This window comes from Sphaerodactylus townsendi, linkage group LG03 (assembly GCF_021028975.2).
Source record: "Sphaerodactylus townsendi isolate TG3544 linkage group LG03, MPM_Stown_v2.3, whole genome shotgun sequence".
Classification (NCBI taxonomy): Eukaryota; Metazoa; Chordata; class Lepidosauria; order Squamata; family Sphaerodactylidae; genus Sphaerodactylus; species Sphaerodactylus townsendi.
The window spans coordinates 22,618,251-22,630,276 of record NC_059427.1 but is presented as its reverse complement, the minus strand read 5'-3'; the positions used below and the strand labels follow the sequence as shown (position 1 = coordinate 22,630,276).

At 46.3% G+C, this 12,026-nt stretch overlaps 1 protein-coding gene across 1 annotated transcript in view; it reads right to left on the bottom strand.

The window, feature by feature from the left end:
- Nucleotides 1-12,026, bottom strand: part of IL17RC (interleukin 17 receptor C) — a 60,963-nt gene extending 48,937 nt beyond the window's left edge. The window contains exons 1-2 of the mRNA XM_048487306.1: nucleotides 11,951-12,026; nucleotides 2,675-2,696 (exon numbers count right to left, since the gene is read on the bottom strand). The gene's annotated coding sequence lies outside the window, so the exon portion shown is untranslated. The remainder of the gene's footprint in view (nucleotides 1-2,674; nucleotides 2,697-11,950) is intronic.

Below are 12,026 nucleotides of genomic sequence, written 5' to 3'. Positions count from 1 at the left end.
AGAAAATGTAGGACAGTAGAGACCCAGATTCAGGGAGCTAGTTGAGGAACTTCTTCAGTTACCAAGAGATCATCCTGACATTTGATGTCTTAAAATAAGCCAAGATAATCACCCTCACATCTACCCACACCCGTGTTCTCAGACAGGGCTGTCCTACAAGAAATTCTTGTCCAGTGATCTGCCAACCACTGCAGTGCTGTCTGTCTGCAGCCTCATGTCTGTGAAGGTGTGTTACCATTACGGATTTGCCTCACAGTGCCACTTGATTAGAGTCTGATTAGAGTCTGTCAGGAGAGGTTGAACAACTAGCCTCGTGGTGCCACTGGAACAATCTAGAACTGAACACACTTAAAACCGTAGAAATGGTGGTAGATTTCAGGAGAAACCCTCCCATCCTACCTCCTCTCACAATACTAGACAACACAGTATCAATAGTAGAGACCTTTAAATTTCTAGGCTCCATCATATCTCATGACCTAAAATGGTCACCTAATATCAAAAATGTCATCAAAAAAGCACAACAAAGAATGTTCTTTCTGCGCCAACTCAGGAAGCTCAACCGCCATGAGCTGCTTGGATACAGTTCTACAGAGGAATTCATTGAGTCTGGCTATCTGCACTCTATAACTGTGTGGTTTTGTTCTGCAACCCAACAAGATCGTATTACAGACTTGTGAGAATAATCAGAACTGCAGAAAAACAATTGCTGCTAACCTGCTCCATTGAGGACCTGTATAATTGCACTGGTCAAAAAAGGGCTGTGGAAAATATTTACTGACCCCCTCGTGATCCTGGACATAAACTGTTTCAACTCTTACTCCCTCTAAACGCCGCTACAGAGCACTGCACACCAAGACAACTAGACATAAGAACAGTTTTTTTCCGAATGCCATCACCTGTTAAACAAATAATTCCCTCGAGTAATGTTAAACTATTTTATTATATAATTCTATTATATAATTTCATTGCACTACTCTTTCATCATTCCTCTTACCCATCTCCTCCCACTCTATGACTGTATTGACTATAGCCTGTGCTGACATTTTATTTTATTTTATTTTATTTTATGATTTTACATTTTATGTTTTCATTACTACTGATTGTTTCCCTGATTGCTTACTAGACCTATATGACAAATCATTAAGTACAAATCTTATGATTAAGTACACCTATGATTCTTGACAATGTATTTTTTCTTTATGTACACTGAGAGCATATGCACCGGAGACAAATTCCTTGTGTGTCCAATCACACTTGGCCAATAAAGATTCTATTCTATTCTATTCAAAAGCATGTTAAGTTTCATCATCACAGCTGTTCCTTAAATAGGCAGTTTACCTGCAGGGATATGGCCAGAGGTGGGATCCAGCAGGTTCTCACCAGTTCCCGAGAGTGGGTTACTAATTATTTGTGTGTGCCGAGAGGGGGTTACTAATTGGATCTGCTTTTCCATTAGAAATCCCATTAGGTCCAAAAATCATAAAGTCCTGTTGTTTCCTATGTATTGGTTAGCTTAAGGTAGAAAACGGGATAATTCTCCCTGTTGGGCTGTTTTAAAAACATGTTTTAGAAATATGGTAAAGTTCCCTTGTTTATGGGAAGCATCCTTCTTTTGATTTCTAGAAACAAAATGAAGCATTTGAAAGTATTGGCGCATTTGACAGTCAACAATTAGAGGAGAAGTAGTTGTTTCTGTTGGCAGTAGACGATAGGACTTGCTATAATGAGTTTAAATTATGAACAGAAAGATACCAGCTGGAAATTAGGAACTTTTTTTTTTACAGTAAGAGTTTTTTACAGTAACAGAGAAATTATTACTGCCCCGCCCCTGAAATGCCCGGCCACGCCCCGTTGTGCCCTGCCCAGCCCCATTGGCGCGGCGCCACTGTTTGAATCCCACTCCCATGGGAACCTGTTACTAACATTTTTGGATCCCACCACTGGATATGGCACAGAGTAATGGTGTGCCAGAGATTATATGCTTTAGAATTTCAAGTCTGAGGGAGGAACTACACAGAATGCTGAAGGATGTAGGCTGGTGTTTTGCAGATGTGGAGGAGCTTCCGCTGAATCCGGAGCCACAAAGATAATAGAACAGTGGTTCTCAGCCTATGGATCGGGACCCCTTTGGGGGTTGAACGACCCTTTCACAGGGGTCTCCTAAGACTCTCTGCATCAGTGTTCTCCATCTGTAAAATGGATAAATGTTAGGGGTGGAGGTCACCACAACATGAGGAACTGTATTAAAGGGTCACGGCATTAGGAAGGTTGAGAACAACTGTAATAGAAGAAGACATCTCCAGAGCCAGATGACCTAAATAACTATTACCCAGTGGTTGACATTCCATACTTGGGGAAGGTGATTGAATCATTGGTGGGTATGCCAATTGGCCATGCTGGCAGGGGCTGATGGGAATTGTAGTCCATAACATATGGAGTGCCACAGGTTCGCCACCACTGGACTCTAACATCTACATTAAAATATGAATTATTGCCCTAACAATAAATATTAATAGAGTACTTTTAAAAGCAAGCGAACTGCCCGGGTAGCACATCCTCTTTGGGTGATATTAAACAAGTCAGGCAGATAGTATGGCGATGTTTGAGCTGGAGTGGTCTATACATGAAGAACAACGATAAAAATCACAATTTGAAAAACCATATGGACACTTACTCAGCAGCTGGCAATCAAGACCCTGTAGAAAGATAGAAAAGGGACATATTAGGGGTCTCTAAGCATATCCCCTCCCTATCCTGCAAAACACATGTAGGCAGACAGACTGAGAATTGCGTAATGGTTACAGTGCCAGACTAGGTTTGAATTCCCATTTGACCACGGAAGCTTGCTGAATGACCTTGGGCCTGTCAAATACTCACTCAGCGTAACCTGTCTGAGAGACTCATTGTAAATATAAAATGGAGGAGACAAGAATGAGGCAACCTGCTTTGGGTCTCATTTTCAAAACGTTTTCAAAACGTTTTCAAAATGTTTTCAGAACCTTTTCAATGTTCTATGTGGGAAAAGGCGATAATTCGAGGAAAAGTTGAAGGCAGCAGGAAAAGAAGACCTAGCATGAGATTGATTGACTCAATCAAGGAAGCCACAGTCCTCCGTTTACAAGACCTGAACATTAAGGATGTTAATGGTGGGATGTTTTGGAGGTCCTTAATTCAGTCACCATGTCAGTAGCTACTTGACAGCACTTCCCACACACCTCCCAAACTTACATGCAGCCACATTAGCAATCTCATTTTGCAAGCAGAACCAATAGAAACTCACTAAAGAGGAAGAAGAAGAGTTGGATTTATATCTCCCCTTTCTCTCCTGTAAGGAGACTCAAAGGGGCTTACAACCTCCTTGCCCTTCCCCCCTCGCAACAAACACCCTGTGAGGTAGGTGGGGCTGAGAGAGCTCCAAAGAACTGTGCCTAGCCCAAGGTCACCCAGCTGGCATGTGTTGGAGCGCACAAGCTCATCTAGTTCACCAGATAAGCTTCCACAGCTCAAGTGGCACAGTGGGGAATCGAACCTGGTTCTCCAGCTTTGAGTGCACCTGCTCTTAACCACGACACCACGCTGGTTCTGGTGTAGAGATCTGAGGAAAGGAAAAAGGGTGTGCTGGGGAGAAAGGCTGTTCTGTTCACATGCCACAGTTGCCGGGAGAGAAGCGGCCGCCTCCTCCCTTTTACTGACCGATTTTATTGGCATTTTTATTTAGTTGGTTTGATTTATCCATGTTATTGACTTGGGTTGTTTTATAAGTGTTATATGTTTTTACTGGTTTTTACTGTTGGTTTGTTTTTGCTTGTTGTGTGTTGTCTCCAGGGTCACATACTCTGGTGTGGGAAATTTTTGGAGATTTAGGGATGATGGAACCTGGGGAAAGTGGAGTTTCCAAGGGACTCAGCAGGGTATAATAATGCCATAAAGTCCACCCTCCAAATCAGCCATTTTCTCCAGAAGAAGTGATCTCTGTTGTCTGGAAATCAGCAGTTAGCGTACAAGACCATCCAGTCCTGCCTGGTGGATGGCTATACTAGGCAGCTTACAAATGTACTGAATAAATAAAGGCATGTGTGAGTCTGGGAGGCACTCAGCTCCCAACTGAACATCTGTCTTTGTATCTTTCGCCAACAAACATGAAGACTGTTAGAAACGTGGGTCTAAGAACCCAGAAAACACTCTGGACCAATTTGGTGAAGCAGGTAACAAAAGCTTTTATTGGTTTACGACAGTGATTCCCAACCAGGGTTCCGTGGTACCCTGGAGTACCATGAGCACGTCCCAGGGGTACCCTGACAATGCTACCGCCTGCCCCCCCCCCACCGGAATCAAATGGATTTTGAAGGGGGGGGGGCATTTGGAAACCTCATAGACTTCCTTTAAACAACATTGAAAAACAGCATTGTTTTATTTGCCTAAATTCGGTGTGGATGGGGGGGAGGTAGATTTAAAGGGAGCTCTCCCTTTAAATCCCCCCAAATCCATGCCAAATTTAGGCAAACAAACAACGCGGCTGTCAGTGCTGCTTTCCCTCCCCTCCCCCTGCTTGCCACTCCCCCCACCTACAGGCCAAAAAAGGGAAAAAAACCTTTAAAAATGCAAAAAAAAATCAAATGAATCTCAAGGGTACCCTGAGATATGAAGAATGAGGTCAAGGGTACCGCGACGTCAAAAAGGTTGGGAAACACTGGTTTACGATCTTGCAAACTCTGGTGCCCACCCAGTGCTGGACAACAAACTTTTTCTGCTCTGCAACAGTTTATATTGCTTTTTTAGGACCGCCCAATCCCTCTCTCATCTCTCCATCGGCTATGAGATGAGAGGGCCCAGCCTATTACAATTTATCTAAGCATATTATGTCATATATCAGGTGGTGTCTCCTTCAATTAATACATCTCTATATGGTCGTTTCCTGTAGTTAGCCTTAGTTGTCAACTCTTTGTGTTACCTATTTCCCCACTAAACTTTTGACCCCATCTTCTGCTTGCTCATTACCTTAGAGCAGGTGGGCTTTTAGACACCAGCCTTATCTTATTTCTGCATCTCTGCTCAGGGTCAGTCAGCCTCCATGTGTGTAGCAAATGTCTCTTACTAACTTACATTTTCTGACACCCCTTCCATCTACTGTACACATGTCTGATTTTTCTTTCTCCGTTCTATATTTACATACAATATATTCAGTAGTGGGATCCAAATTTTTTAGTAACAGGTTCCCATGGTGGTGGGATTCAAACTGTGGTGTAGCGCCAATGGGGCTGGGCAAGGCATTCCGGGGGCGGGGCATTCCTGGGCAGGGCTGTGGCAAGGATGCAGCCGCTCTTTGCACATGGCGGTCCCAAGGCCCGAGGAAGCAGAAGGAATGCACGCAGGCGCCAGAGCTGCACACGCGACCGCCCGGGTGCACCTCCTGCTAGACTTCTTCAAGTTCTGCACGCTACTGCTGAGAGGAGGGGCGTAACTAAGGCAAAAATCACGTGGAAAAATCACCAATTAGTAACCCCCTCTCGGCACACACCAATAATTAGTAACCTACTCTCGGTAACCTGTGAGAACCTGCTGGATCCCACCTCTGAATATATTTACAATATTTAATAGTCTTACACTTTATAAAAACACTTAATGAGCAGAGTGGCATAGTAGGTTAAGAGCTCGTGTATCTAATCTGGAGGAACTGGGTTTGATTCTCCGCTCTGCCGCCTGAGCTGTGGAGGCTTATCTGGGGAATTCAGATTAGCCTGTACACTCCCACACACGCCAGCTGGGTGACCTTGGACTAGTCACAGCTTCTCAGAGCTCTCTCAGCCCCACCTACCTCACAGGGTGTTTGTTGTGAGGGGGGAAGGGCAAGGAGATTGTGAGTCCCTTTGAGTCTCCTACAGGAGAGAAAGGGGGGATATAAATCCAAACTCTTCTTCTTCTTCTACTTATAAGGCAGTCATTGTCCCTTGCAAACTTCGGATGATAAAAGTAACACCTCTTTGGTATATGTAAAAGCAACATTTAGCTATTTCTCACAAAGTCTATGTAGTGTGTGTGAAGTACCGTCAGTGTGGCATCATCTGCCTTCATGACATCCCTAAGCTATTGCCCTCTGACTTGCCTGCGCTCAGTGCTCACTACCCCACTGTGAAGAGCTACATTTTTATAGGTGGAAACAGCAGGTGAAGGATTTCTGGGCCAAGGGAGCAGAGGTGGCTTGCTTCTTTTTCTGCTTCTCAGGCTGTTGTGAAAGCACAGGGGCAAGACCAGAGCAGAAAGCAGCTGCTCAGGTGCAACTTGACAGGTAATTGTTCGGCTTGGCTTGGCTTGGCTCCACTCCTCTACTGTCACCATGGTCACAAGCCCTAGGAAACGTCAGCGGTGCCAGGACAAAGGGCTTTAGCAGCCACTGAATAAACAACACCTCAAGAGGCCCTGCCAGTATCATGCAGGCCGGGTGGTGGCCCCTTCTCCACCTCTTTTCACGACAATAACCATCTCTGCTTGCCAGAACAGTCCGTGCAGCACATATGGTGCAGTGGGCAAGCTTGGTGTGAGTTTTCCAAATAGGAGCAGGGGGTTCCAATGACTAGGGAGAGGAAACATGAAAAATGCTCTCAGGTAAAGTCAGGGACTCCTCTGGAATTATAACTGATCTCCAGAAGGCAGATATTTGTTCCCCATGGAAATGGAATCTATGGTACTTTACCCCGCTAAGATCCCTCCTTTCTCCAAACCCAAATTTCCCCAGGCCCCACCTCCAACTCTCCAGGGATCTCCCAACCCAGAGTTGGCAACCGCAGGGCCATGTCTCCAAAATATAAAATTAATTTGCCGTTCTGCACATCCAGCCCGGTATAAATGTGATGCCAGATTTTTTTTTTAACTTCTCATATTATAAATTCTTCTCAACAGTTCTCCCATCTTCAATTTTTTCCTCAAAACAATGCTGTGAGTCAGAAACTGTCACCACCATACCACACCAGCTTGCGGCGTGAGAATGCAAGTAGCCAGTATTGTGTGACCAATACTATTTTTTGTGTGGATCAGAGTTGTCAGCTCTGGTTTGGGATACACTTGGGGATTTTTTGAGCAGAGTCTGAGGAGGTTGGGGTTTATTTGGGACAGGGGAGGGACTTTCGTGAGGTACAATGCCACAGAATCTATCTTCCAAAGATGGCATTCTCTCCAGGGGAATTGATCTCTGTTGCCTGGAGATCAGTTGTAATCCCAGGAGATCTCCAGTCACCACCTGGAAGTTGGCAGCCCCTGGATCCCTCAAATGCTAACACTACGTGTGTAGATGCCAGCGGCACAGTTTAAATGTGATGCCGGCTGTGAGGAGTTCCGCACAGGAAAAACTAATTCCTGTGTGCTCATCTGCTACGTTTAAACTAGACCAGGGGTAGGGAACCTGCGGCTCTCCAGATGTTCAGGAACTACAATTCCCATCAGCCTCTATCAGCATGGCCAATTGGCCATGCTGGTAGGGGCTGATGGGAATTGTAGTTCCTGAACATCTGGAGAGCCGCAGGTTCCCTACCCCTGAACTAGACGGTATACTTTCTTTCAGCAGTCAGAGCTTGGTTGAGGGGATGGTTAGGGCTCGGAGACTGGAACATGTGTACGTATAAAAGTAAAGATAGACTGCATGTTTATTTCGTTATGTTTACCACCTATCGGAGTGAGGTGGACCGACTGCTCTCGTGCAGGGAAAATAACCTGGTTCTTACTACTAACAAGACAAAGGAGCTTATAGTGGACTATAGAAGGAATAGTTCAGAAATTCAGCCCTTGACTATAAATGGAGATCAAGTAGAGCGGGTGGCTAGTTTTAAATTTCTGGGCGTTATGGATTAAGAGAGGGACTTGACCTGGGGCAAGCATACAGACTGCCAGCTGGGTGAAGTTAAGAAGGCCCAGCAAAGACTGTACCTATCTGAGACTTTTAAGGAAGCAACAACTGGATGGAAAACCTCCTTGGTAGTTCCTACATTTTACCGCTGTGCTGTAGAGAGTGACTTAACCTACTGCATCTGTGTATGGTTCTCCAGTTGCACAGTGGCAGATAGGAAGGCGCTCCAAAGGGTGATCACTACTGCACAAAGGATTATCGGCTGCCCTCTCTCCTCCTTGGAAGAACTCTACAATTCCCCAGAAGCCTTAAAAATAAGCCCAAAATATTCTGAGGGACCCGTCTCATCCAGCACACTCTCTTTTTGAACTGTTACCATCTGGTAGACGATACAGGACTATCAAATCTAGGACAAAGAGGATTAGAGACACAGCTTCTACTCTAGAGCTGTGGCTATGCTGAACTCCGTGGCTTCGTGTTGATGTGTTTGGGGCTGTGTAGGGATGGGTGGAGGAAGGGGAAAGTGAGGATGGGGTATGAGTCTGAAATTGTATGAGTATGATGTATTGTATGAAATTGTATGAGTATGATGTATGAGTCTGAAATTGTGTGCATCGAGGAATGCTGCTGTAAATTTCGTTGTGCGTGCACAATGACAATAAAATGCTTATGCTTATGCTTATTTGTACCCTGCCTTTCTTCCCAATGGGGACCAAAGCAGCTAGTAACATCATTCTTCTCTTCTCCATTTTATCCTCACAACAACTCCGTAAATTAGGTTGAGCTGAGACAGACAAGGATTCCGCACAGCATATGTACAACGGGCTGCAATCATTATAAAGGAGTGTGTTTTCCTTTTTTTTCCATTTGCACATGTGCCTTTCACCCATTCAGGCACTGATTGGAGCCTGTGGAAACAATCCAGGTTCCTTTCATGCCTTCGCATGGAGACACTTCTCTTTTTTTATTTCCTGTAACACGTGTGTAGCTGTGCAGGCCTACAGAAAGGAACCCCTGCAGCCAGTTATCCCACAATCCAATCATGAACAACACACAAAAGAAAAGAAAAAAAGAAAAAGGGACCTTCCTGCAATGGCTGGGCAATGACGAACGTGTTGCTGTAGATCAGGGGTAGGGCGTGCCATTTTCGAGGCATGCTTCTGCCCTCTTGCACCATGGCTCATCGAGTCGGAAGTCTGGCCCCATCTCCTGCCCTCGCCTCTGTGGCAGCAGGGCAGAGGCGCATCTTCAACTGCTCACAGCTCGTTGGGTCAGTCGCGCACTTGAGCTTCCCCTTCGCCTGCCCCATTGAGCTGGGCGGGCGCTTTCCCAGCAGCCGGCAAGGCTGAGCCGCTGGCCCCATCCTTGCCCGCCCTGCAGGTAGCACGGCGGACATATCCATGCGCTTCTCAGAATGAGCGGAGTAAAAGGTAAAAAAAACCCAATATATACAGTAAGCTATCTCTTTATTTTAAATGTCCACAGTACTATTTATGGCTCCGCAAGTGTTTTCTTTTCCTCGGTGGAAAACGGGGTCCAAATGGCTTCTTGAGTGTTAAAGGTTCCTACCTACCCTGCCGTAGATCAATTCATACTTGGCTTCCACCAGGAGAGAGAACATTACGTTTGCAGGCTGACCAGCCGGGCCCTGCTTTGGCGGGACCGTCGACGCCTTTGCTGGACAATTTGTCCTGTTCCGCCCGCGAGGTTCACCTGCTAAATTGTCCCCATTTTTGGGAGAGCTGCTGCACTGCCTTGGGGGCAGAGCAAGGCAGTCACGGCAGCCTCCTCAGGTGCCCGCCGCCGCAGGGAGCGCATGGCCTTCTGGGGCTTGCCGTTTGCCACTCTGGGTCAAGCAGGGCGGTAATGGCAAGCCGCAGGCCTCATGCGCTTTCAAGCGGCTCCGCGACGCTGCAGTAACGGCCAGCCTCGCGGCCCGGGTCAGAAAGGTGACCATCTGGTCACCTTATGTTTGAGGGACTTCATTCACTGTTGGGTGCTCAGAGAATCTGCCTGCAACATGCTGGGAGACGGGAAACCTAAAGTGAATGGGTAGGGAAAGAGTGTTTCTTGCCTGTTGTGTTGACATGGGAGCGCCTCCAAACCGGGATTGTGCAAAAGGATCGCTGGTTTAGTGGTTTTTGAAAATCCCAGGTTGAGGGAAATAAAACGGGCCAAACTCGTTTTCGGAATGGGACCTTGCGGAGTCCCCCCCCCCCTCAAAAAAAACCCCAGTTTATATAACCTCTTACACCTGTTGTATTTGGCCTGTTCGGAATCCACCCAAGTGATCTGGCTGAGAACTCTCAGCGAGCTTTCATGGCTGACTGGGGATTTGATAATGATCCTAACCCAATACTCTAACCATTACACACACACACCCTCTCTCTCTGCTTATAGGATTCGCTTTTATTTTTACAGGGTGCTGGGCATGTACCAAACTACAGCCACACTTGCTGTGTCTTGAATGATAAGTGACACCCAAAGAGCAGCAGTGGCGTAGGAGGTTAAGAGCTCGTGTATCTAACCTGGAGGAACCGGGTTTGATTCCCAGCTCTGCCGCCTGAGCTGTGGAGGCTTATCTGGGGAATTCAGATTAGCCTGTGCACTCCCACACACGCCAGCTGGGTGACCTTGGGCTAGCTCACATGCCTGGAGCTTCTCACAGCCCCACCTACCTCACAGGGTGTTTGTTGTGAGGGGGGAAGGGCAAGGAGATTGTCAGCCCCTTTGAGTCTCCTGCAGGAGAGAAAGGGGGGATATAAATCCAAAAAGTCTTGTGGCACCTTCAAGAGTAACAAGTTGGGAGTTGTTTTTAGCGTATTTTTGTGGTCTGGGTTACTTTGCTTTTGTGAAGGGTCTCTGTGCTTTTCTTGACTACATCTGGATTTTATTGCCAGGTAATTACATCCCTGAACTTGGCCCTGCCATTTACTTTTCCTCCATATCTCTTTGTGCCTCCACACACATGCATATACGTGCATCTAGTGAGGACCCAGTACATCCATCCAACTGGGTCTAGTTCTCAACAATTTGATCGAGAATAAAAACCTGCAACTCCTTTGAGTGTCCTGAAGACTCCTGTTTCTTTTTGGTGCAGTTCGCACATCTGTTCATATGATCCCACACACGTACGCACATTCCATATTCAAAGCTAATTAGAACATTTCATCTTTAAGCATGCTTTGGGGAGGGAATTCACTCTTTTCATCATCATTCACTGGGAAGGGGGCCAGAAGCAAAGGAAACCAGGGTTCCCATAAACCGCAAATAGTAGAGTGGGAAATGCAATTTTAACAGGTGCTGTCTTGCAGGAGTGAGGGAAAACTCTTCCTCCTAAAATCCCTTCATTGGTTTTTAACAATTCCATCCTCTTTTGCATGCTGGCTCCAGTTCTTAATGTACCTTCACTGTAGACGGGACATAATTATTAAGAAGAAGAGTTTGGATTTATATCCCCCCTTTCTCTCCTGCAGGAGACACAAAGGGGCTGACAATCTCCTTGCCCTTCCCCCCTCACAACACACACCCTGTGAGGTAGGTGGGGCTGAGAGAGCTCCGAGAAGCTGTGACTAGCCCAAGGTCACCCAGCTGGCGTGTGTGGGAGTACACAGGCTAATCTGAATTCCCCAGATAAGCCTCCACAGCTCAGGCGGCAGAGCGGGGAATCAAACCCGGTTCCTCCAGATTAGATACACGAGCTCTTAACCTCCTACGCCACTGCTGCTCCTAGGTAACTGACCCAAATTAAATAGGGATCTCAACAATAACAAATTAAATAGGGATCTCAACAATAACAATAAGCACTACACTGCTTGCCTCTTTGTGAACTTGACCTTAAATTTGCCGTAAATGTGTAAGCAGATAGCGGAATGGATTTTGCCCTTCCCTATCTGGAAACGAAAAGCTCTGAGGCTATGCGACCAACTGCAAATATGCAAACCTTCAGCCAGCGGGTGGCACACAAACCTTAAACAAATGTATCGGCATGCCGACTGAGCCCAGTGGAAGGGTGGCGAGGCAAAGACAATGGCAGAGAGCGAAGGAGAAGAGAGAGACTGCTTTGCTACCAAGAGACCTATCTCCTAGCAGCTAGTGAAGGCTGGTACCCACCTGTGTGCAGCTGACAGAGTCCACAGGTGTTTCATGCAGAAGGCAGGCAGAAGGTAGGTGTACCAGGAGCAGTGCG